This window comes from Oncorhynchus clarkii, chromosome 1 (genome assembly GCF_045791955.1).
Source record: "Oncorhynchus clarkii lewisi isolate Uvic-CL-2024 chromosome 1, UVic_Ocla_1.0, whole genome shotgun sequence".
NCBI classification, from domain to species: domain Eukaryota; kingdom Metazoa; phylum Chordata; class Actinopteri; order Salmoniformes; family Salmonidae; genus Oncorhynchus; species Oncorhynchus clarkii.
The window spans coordinates 72,898,386-72,905,764 of record NC_092147.1 but is presented as its reverse complement, the minus strand read 5'-3'; the positions used below and the strand labels follow the sequence as shown (position 1 = coordinate 72,905,764).

The 7,379-nt window shown below is 48.3% G+C and overlaps 1 pseudogene; it reads right to left on the bottom strand.

The window, feature by feature from the left end:
• Window positions 1–6,145: 6,145 nt before the first annotated feature.
• Window positions 6,146–7,124, bottom strand: LOC139417383 (DDB1- and CUL4-associated factor 7 pseudogene; annotated as a pseudogene).
• Between the last annotated feature and the right edge of the window lie 255 nt (window positions 7,125–7,379).

Below are 7,379 nucleotides of genomic sequence, written 5' to 3'. Positions count from 1 at the left end.
TGTAATTACAGATTTGTTTATCACGCCTGCTAATAATTGTCCTGTAAAGAATATAACCAAATGTGGGCCTCCTGAGTGGCACAGCTGTCTAAGGCACTGCATCGCAGTGCTTGAGGCATCAGTAGAGACCCGGGTTCGATCGCAGGCTGTGTTGCAGCTGCCAGCGACTAGGAGACCAATGAGGCGGTGGACAATTGGCCCAGTATTGTACAGGTTAGTGATGTCCTTGTCCCATCACGCTCTAGCAACTCCTTTTGGCGGGCCAGGCGCATGCACGCTGACTTCGATTGCCAGCTATATAGTGTTTCCTCCGACACATTAGTGCGGCTGGCTTTCGGCTTAATCAAACAGTGGGTCAAGAAGCAGTGCGGCTTGGCATGGTCATGTTTCTGAGTCCGTACTGGAGTTGCAGCGATGGTACAAAACTGCAAATACCAATTAGGGAGAAAAAGGGGTAAAACGTACAACAACATTTTTTAAGAATATAACCAATGCAAAGTTTAATAATACTTGTTGGTGTATCATGAAAGGTGTACAAGATAGCTTTACTAAATGGCCCTCAATAAGAAATTCTGGTTGCCACTTTACTTGTGACTACTGTCAAAGCCAATTGTGCTCCGTCCTATGGGACTCCCAATGTCACGTTCTGACCTTAGTTCCTTTTTTATGTCTTTGTGTTAGGTTGGTCAGGGCGTGAGTTGGGGTGGGTAGTCTATGTTCTTTTTTCTGTTGTTATATTTCTATGTGTTTGGCCTAGTATGGTTCTCAATCAGAGGCGTTCGTTGTCTCTGATTGAGAATCATACTTAGGTAGCCTGTTTTCCCCATTTTGGTTGTGGGTGTTTAATTTCTGTTTAGTGTCTGTTCACCTGGCAGAACTGTTTAGTTTTCTCTTCGTTGTTATTTTGTGTAGTGTTCAGTTTTTCAATTAAAATATGACAAACACTTACCATGCTGCATTTTGGTCCTCCTCTCCTTCCACCAACGAGAGTCGTTACAGAAACACCCACCAACCAAGGACCAAGCAGCGTGGTATCGAGCAGCAGAGTTCTCTGGACTCATGGACATGGGATGAGATTTTAGACGGTAAGGGACCCTGGGCACAGACTGGGGAATATCGCCGCCCCAAGGAAGAACTGGAGGCAGCGAGAGCTGAGCGGCTGCGATATGAGGAGGTAGCACGGCAGCGCGACAGGCACGAGAGGCAGGTTGGAGACCTGAGCCCACTCCTCGTGCTTCCTGGAGGAAGCTCAGTACTGGTCAGACACCGTGTTATGCGGTCAAGCTCACGGTGTCGCCAGTATGCGCTCATAGCCCGGTGCGCTATATGCCAGCCCCCCGCAAGTGCCATGCGAGTGTGGGCATCCAGCCAGGGCGTGTTGTGCCGGCTCAGCGTGTCTGGTCTCCGGTATGCCGTTTCGGCCCAGGGTATCCTGTGCCGGCTCTGCATGCTGTGTCTCCGGGGCGCTGGGAGGGTGCAGTGCCGGGCGAATGTGGGCATTGAGCCTAAGGGAGAGATGCGAGTGGTATGCACCAGATCTCCAGTGCTCACCCACAGCCCGGTTCAACCTGTGCCTGCACTCTGGAGGGTCCGGGCTAAAGTGGTCATCCAGCCTGGAGGAGTGGTGCCAAGGCTGCGCACCAGAGCTCCAGTGCTCCCCCACAGCCCGGTCCATCCGGTGCCTCCTCCACGCACCAGGCCTACTGTAGGTCTCCCCAGCCTGGTGGGTCTTGTGGCAGCCCCACGCACCAGACTGTCTCTCCGTCTCCTCCCTCCAGAGCTGCCCATCTGTCCTGAGCTGCCAGAGCCGCCCGTCAGTCAGGAGCTGCCAGAGCCGCCCGTCAGTCAGGAGCTGCCGGAGCCGCCCGTCAGTCAGGAGCTGCCGGAGCCGCCCGTCTGTCAGGAGCTGCCGGAGCCGCCCGTCAGTCAGGAGCTGCCGGAGCCGCCCGTCAGTCAGGAGCTGCCGGAGCCGCCCGTCAGTCAGGAGCTGCCAGAGCCGCCCTTCACTCCGGCGCTGCCGGAGTCGCCCTTCACTACGGCACTACGGAGTTGCCCACCCAATCACGGCCGGTTGTGATACAGCCTGGAATCAAACCCGTGTCTGTAGTGATGCCTCAAGCACGGAAATGCAGTGTCTTAGACCACTGCGCCACTCTGGAGCATAACACTCAGTCACTTCCCTACATGTCAGATTATCACAGTATAATCATGCAAGGGATCTGGTACCAGCAAACCATTAAAAAAATACTTGTCACATTAAAATAATTATGGTTTCAAAGTCTACAACTGGATTTAAACAAGTTCAGAAAGACACCCAGATGACACTAAATGTCACGGGTCACTCCGAAACTTTCATCACGCACACCTATCACCTATTCCCACTGATTAATATTTGAATATACTGTATGTGTCCTTTGGTTTCCATTGGGGGGTTATTATTGTTACAATGTCCATTGGTGCGTGTGAGTACCTCTGCTGTGTGTTTTGGGCTTTCGTGCCCTTGTGATTGCGCAGATGATTACGGGTCTCGTCCTATGTGTTAATCATTGTGCGAGTGTTCATTTTTTCTTGGTACTTCTCGCTCTTTTGTTTCAGTTTCAACCCTGTGTTTTGTATATGTGTTTGTTTGGTCTTCGTCCCCGTGCCTTTACACGATACGTCATAATTTGGGCTGAATAAAAAACCCTATTATGCATTCCTGCGCCTGTCTCCCGAATCATCCGCTGCAACGTGACACTAAATGACATTTTCCGACACTGAATGTCATTTAAAATCCAGTTTCCTGACCCTAAATAAATTGTTATATGTCATATCAAACACTACTAAATCCAAAACGTGTAGGGGGCAGTATTTTGATGTTTGGATGAAAAACGTACCCAAATTAAACTGCCTATTTCTCAGGCCCAGAAGCTAGAATATGCATATAATTGTCAGATTAGGATAGAAAACACTAAAGTTTCCAAAACTGTCAAAATATTTTCTGTGAGTATAACAGAACTGATATTGCAGGCGAAAACCTGAGGAAAATCCAAGCCGGAAGTGCTGTTTTTCCTGAAAGCTCTCTGTTCAATTGCCTGCCTTCGCTCCATTTAAAGGGATATCAACCAGATTCCTTTTCCTATGGCTTCCCCATGGTGTGAACAGTCTTTAGACATAGTCTGACCTGAGCCCTAGGACCATGCCCCAGGACTACCTGACATGATGACTCCTTGCTGTCCCCAGTCCACCTGACCATGCTGCTGCTCCAGTTTCAACTGTTCTGCCTTAGTATTATTCGACCATGCTGGTCATTTATGAACATTTGAACATCTTGGCCATGTTCTGTTATAATCTCCTCCCGGCACAGCCAGAAGAGGACTGGCCACCCCACATAGCCTGGTTCCTCTCTAGGTTTCTTCCTAGGTTTTGGCCTTTCTAGGGAGTTTTTCCTAGCCACCGTGCTTCTACACCTGCATTGCTTGCTGTTTGGGGTTTTAGGCTGGGTTTCTGTACAGCACTTTGAGATATCAGCTGATGTACGAAGGGCTATATAAATACATTTGATTTGATTTGATTTGATTTGAGTTTCAGACTTTTATTTTGAAAAAGGAGCGAGAAAGATCACATCGCGTCAGTGGATGGCTGTGTGCCAGCCGCGTTTTGCATGCGCGACAGCTTGGGGCAGACATTTCTCTCTCTCTCCTATTGAAGAAGTTACAGTCCCGGTTGAAATGTTATCAATTATACACTGCTCAAAAAAATAAAGGGAACACTAAAATAGCACATCCTAGATCTGAATGTATGAAATATTCTTATTAAATACTTTTTTCTTTACATAGTTGAATGTGCTGACAAAAAAATCACACAAGAATGATCAATGGAAATCAAATGTATCAACCCATGGAGGTCTGGATTTGGAGTCACATTCAAAATTAAAGTGGAAAACCACACTACAGGCTGATCCAACTTTGATGTAATGTCTTTAAAACAAGTCAAAATGAGGCTCAGTAGTGTGTGTGGCCTCCACGTGCCTGTATGACCTCCCTACAACGCCTGGGCATGTTCCTGATGAGGTGGCGGATGGTCTCCTGAGGGATCTCCTCCCAGACCTGGACTAAAGCATCCGCCAACTCCTGGACAGTCTGTGGTGCAATGGAGCGAGACATGATGTCCCAGATGTGCTCAATTGGATTCAGGTCTGGGGAACAGGCGGGCCAGTCCATAGCATCAATGCCTTCCTCTTGCAGGAACTGCTGACACACTCCAGCCACATGAGGTCTAGCATTGTCTTGCATTGAGAGGAACCCAGGGCCAATCGCACCAGCATATATGGTCTCACAAGGGGTCTGAGGATCTCATCTCGGTACCTAATGGCAGTCAGGCTACCTCTGGCGAGCAGATGGAGGGCTGTGCGGCCCCCCAAAGAAATGCCACCCCACACCATGACTGACCCACCGCCAAACCGGTCATGCTGGAGGATGTTGCAGGCAGCAGAACGTTCTCCACGGCGTCTCCAGACTCTGTCTCGTCTGTCACATGTGCTCAGTGTGAACCTGAACCTTTCATCTGTGAAGAGCACAATTTGCCAATCTTGGTGTTCTCTGGCACATGCCAAACGTCCTGCACGGTCCACCTGTGGACGTTGGGCATTCATACCACCCTCATGGAGTCTGTTTATGACCGTTTGAGCAGACACATACACATTTGTGGCCTGCTGGAGGTCATTTTGCAGGGCTCTGGCAGTGCTCCTCCTTGCACAAAGGCGGAGGTAGCGGTCCTGCTGCTGGGTTGTTGCCCTCCTATGGCCTCCTCCACGTCTCCTGATGTACTGGCCTGTCTCCTGGTAGCGCCTCCATGCTCTGGACACTACGCTGACAGACACAGCAAACCTTCTTGCCACAGCTCGCATTGATGTGCCATCCTGGATGAGCTGCACTACCTGAGCCACTTGTGTGGGTTGTAGACTCTGTCTCATGCTACCACTAGAGTGAAAGCACCGCCAGCATTCAAAAGTGACCAAATCATCAGCCAGGAAGCATAGGAACTGGGAAGTTGCCTGTGGTCACCACCTGCAGAACCACTCCTTTATTGGGGGTGTCTTGCTAATTGCCTATAATTTCCACCTGTTGTCTATTCCATTTGCACAGCAGCATGCGAAATGTATTGTCAATCAGTGTTGCTTCCTAAGTGGACAGTTTGATTTCAGTTAGTTACATTGTGTTGTTTAAGTGTCCCCTTTATTTTTTTAAGCAGTGTATATTGTAAAAACAACCTGAGGATTGATTATAAAAAAAACTTTGACATGTTTCTACGAACTTTACGGATACTATTTGGAATTTTCGTCTGCGATGTCGTGACCGCTTGAGCCTGTGGATTTCTGAACATAACGCACCAACCAAATGGAGGTATTTTGGATCTAAAAATAATCTTTATGGAAGAGAAGGAACATGTATGGTGCAACTGGGAGTCTTGTGAGTGCAAACATCCAAAGATCATCAAAGGTAAGCAATTTAATTTATTGCTTTTCTGACTTTCGTGACCAATCTACTTGGCTGCTAGCTGTTTATAATATTTTGTATACTGAGAGAGATGTCCTTACATAAACGCTTGGTATGCTTTCGCCGAAAAGCTTTATTGAAATCTGACACGCCAGGTCCATTAACAACAAGCTAAGCTGTGTTTTGCTATATTGCACTTGTGATTTCATGAAAATGTAATATTTTTAGTAATTTAATTTTAATTTGGCGCTCTACAATTCAGCGAATGTTGATCCCGCTAACGGGATGGGTGTATCAAGAAGTTTAAACACACTCAAGAGGCAGTCTTCAGTTGGAACTGCACTGCTTCACTCCATAAAGAGTTAATCTAGAATTGTTGAACCCATTGAAAGCACTGATGATTACCAAAATAATAAATAAAGAGGACAACCTACTCCTTTTGACACATGATTAGTTATATCAAAAACAGAGTAAACCAGGAGATTGTGGAGTGGGACAAAGAGATAACACCGTCTCCCATGCGCGCATCAATCAGCCAGGACAGAGCAGTGGATTGAGGCAGTCCTGCCAGATTTACTTACAATCAAAAAAACAAGTCCATGTTCTGAATACACACATTGTCTTCATCCTCCACCCCTTCACACCCACCCCTCAGGTGAATGTTGGCTTTAGACACGCAGGTTCTCTAGGCAGTTGTTGTATCCGATGGCAATCCAGTCAGGATGGGTGGAGGCCCACTGGACATTGTTGATCTCCCCCTCTGCTGTGTAGGCCAGAATAGGGTCCTTGGTGGCCCTGGGAATTTGCTGGATGTCCCATATCAGCTCCTGGTGGTCTTCAGCTGCAGTGCAGATGTGACAGGAGGAGTGGGGAGCCCAGGCGAATCCGTTAACACATGTCCGGTGATTGTTGAGGCGGGCCACTGGCGTTCAGGGAACACGCACGTCCAGAATCACAACCTCCATGCCGTCCATAGCCATGGTGGCCAGGTAGTTGGGGTCCTGTTTGTTCCAGCAGAGGTGCAGTAGGGGGTGGTGCTGGGGGTCTTCATAGATGATGGCGCTGTGCTCCAGGTGCCGCTGGTCAAACATCCTTACTGAGCCGTCCGCTCCGACCGACGCAAACATGTCCCGACCACCGCCTGCGTGGCTGAACGCGATGTCATACACCTCTTTGTCATGAGCAATGAGCTGGGTCTTGACTTGGCCAGGTACAAGGTTGACTTCGCTCAGTACCTGGCCAGTCTCCAAACCCCCAGATAGTCTCCAACCCCCAGATGCTGTAGGTGCCCAGTAGATTAGGATCCACTCCAGAGTTCTTGATGTTATTCAGCAAGCATTCCAAATGCGTCTCTGTGTCACTGATCCTCTAAATGCGCAGGTAGTCCCCGCTAGTGGCAAGCAGGTCTAGGTAAACCCCCTTGCTGTCCGGGATCCACATGATCTTGGTGGAGGGGTAGAGGTGGTCAAAGGTGATCAAACTCTCCTCCTCCAGACCCACAATCTGCATCTTATTGTTAAATTCTTCAACGTCACCTCCAAGGGCCAGGTGAAAGCGCTTGTCGGGACGAACGTGCCCGTTCATTGCATACACAGTCCATGGCGGTTCGTGTTTGTAGATCTCTTTTCGCTTACAGTGGAGCAACATAGCTCAATAAACAAGCTGTTATATCAAATCCTTAGCTATAAAAAAATACAACTGTTACCTTGGAACACAATATACCTCACGGCTCCTTAAAGACTTCTGAATTGAAGATTTGAACAGTTCAAATGACAGCTAGCTGGCTAACAGTCATTTGTGGATGCTAGACTAGCCCAATTAACACCATTAGCTAGCTAGTAGCATGTTGTACCGCGTGATAGCTACTTCTGTCACACAACGACAGCGAAGTTTATGCTTAAA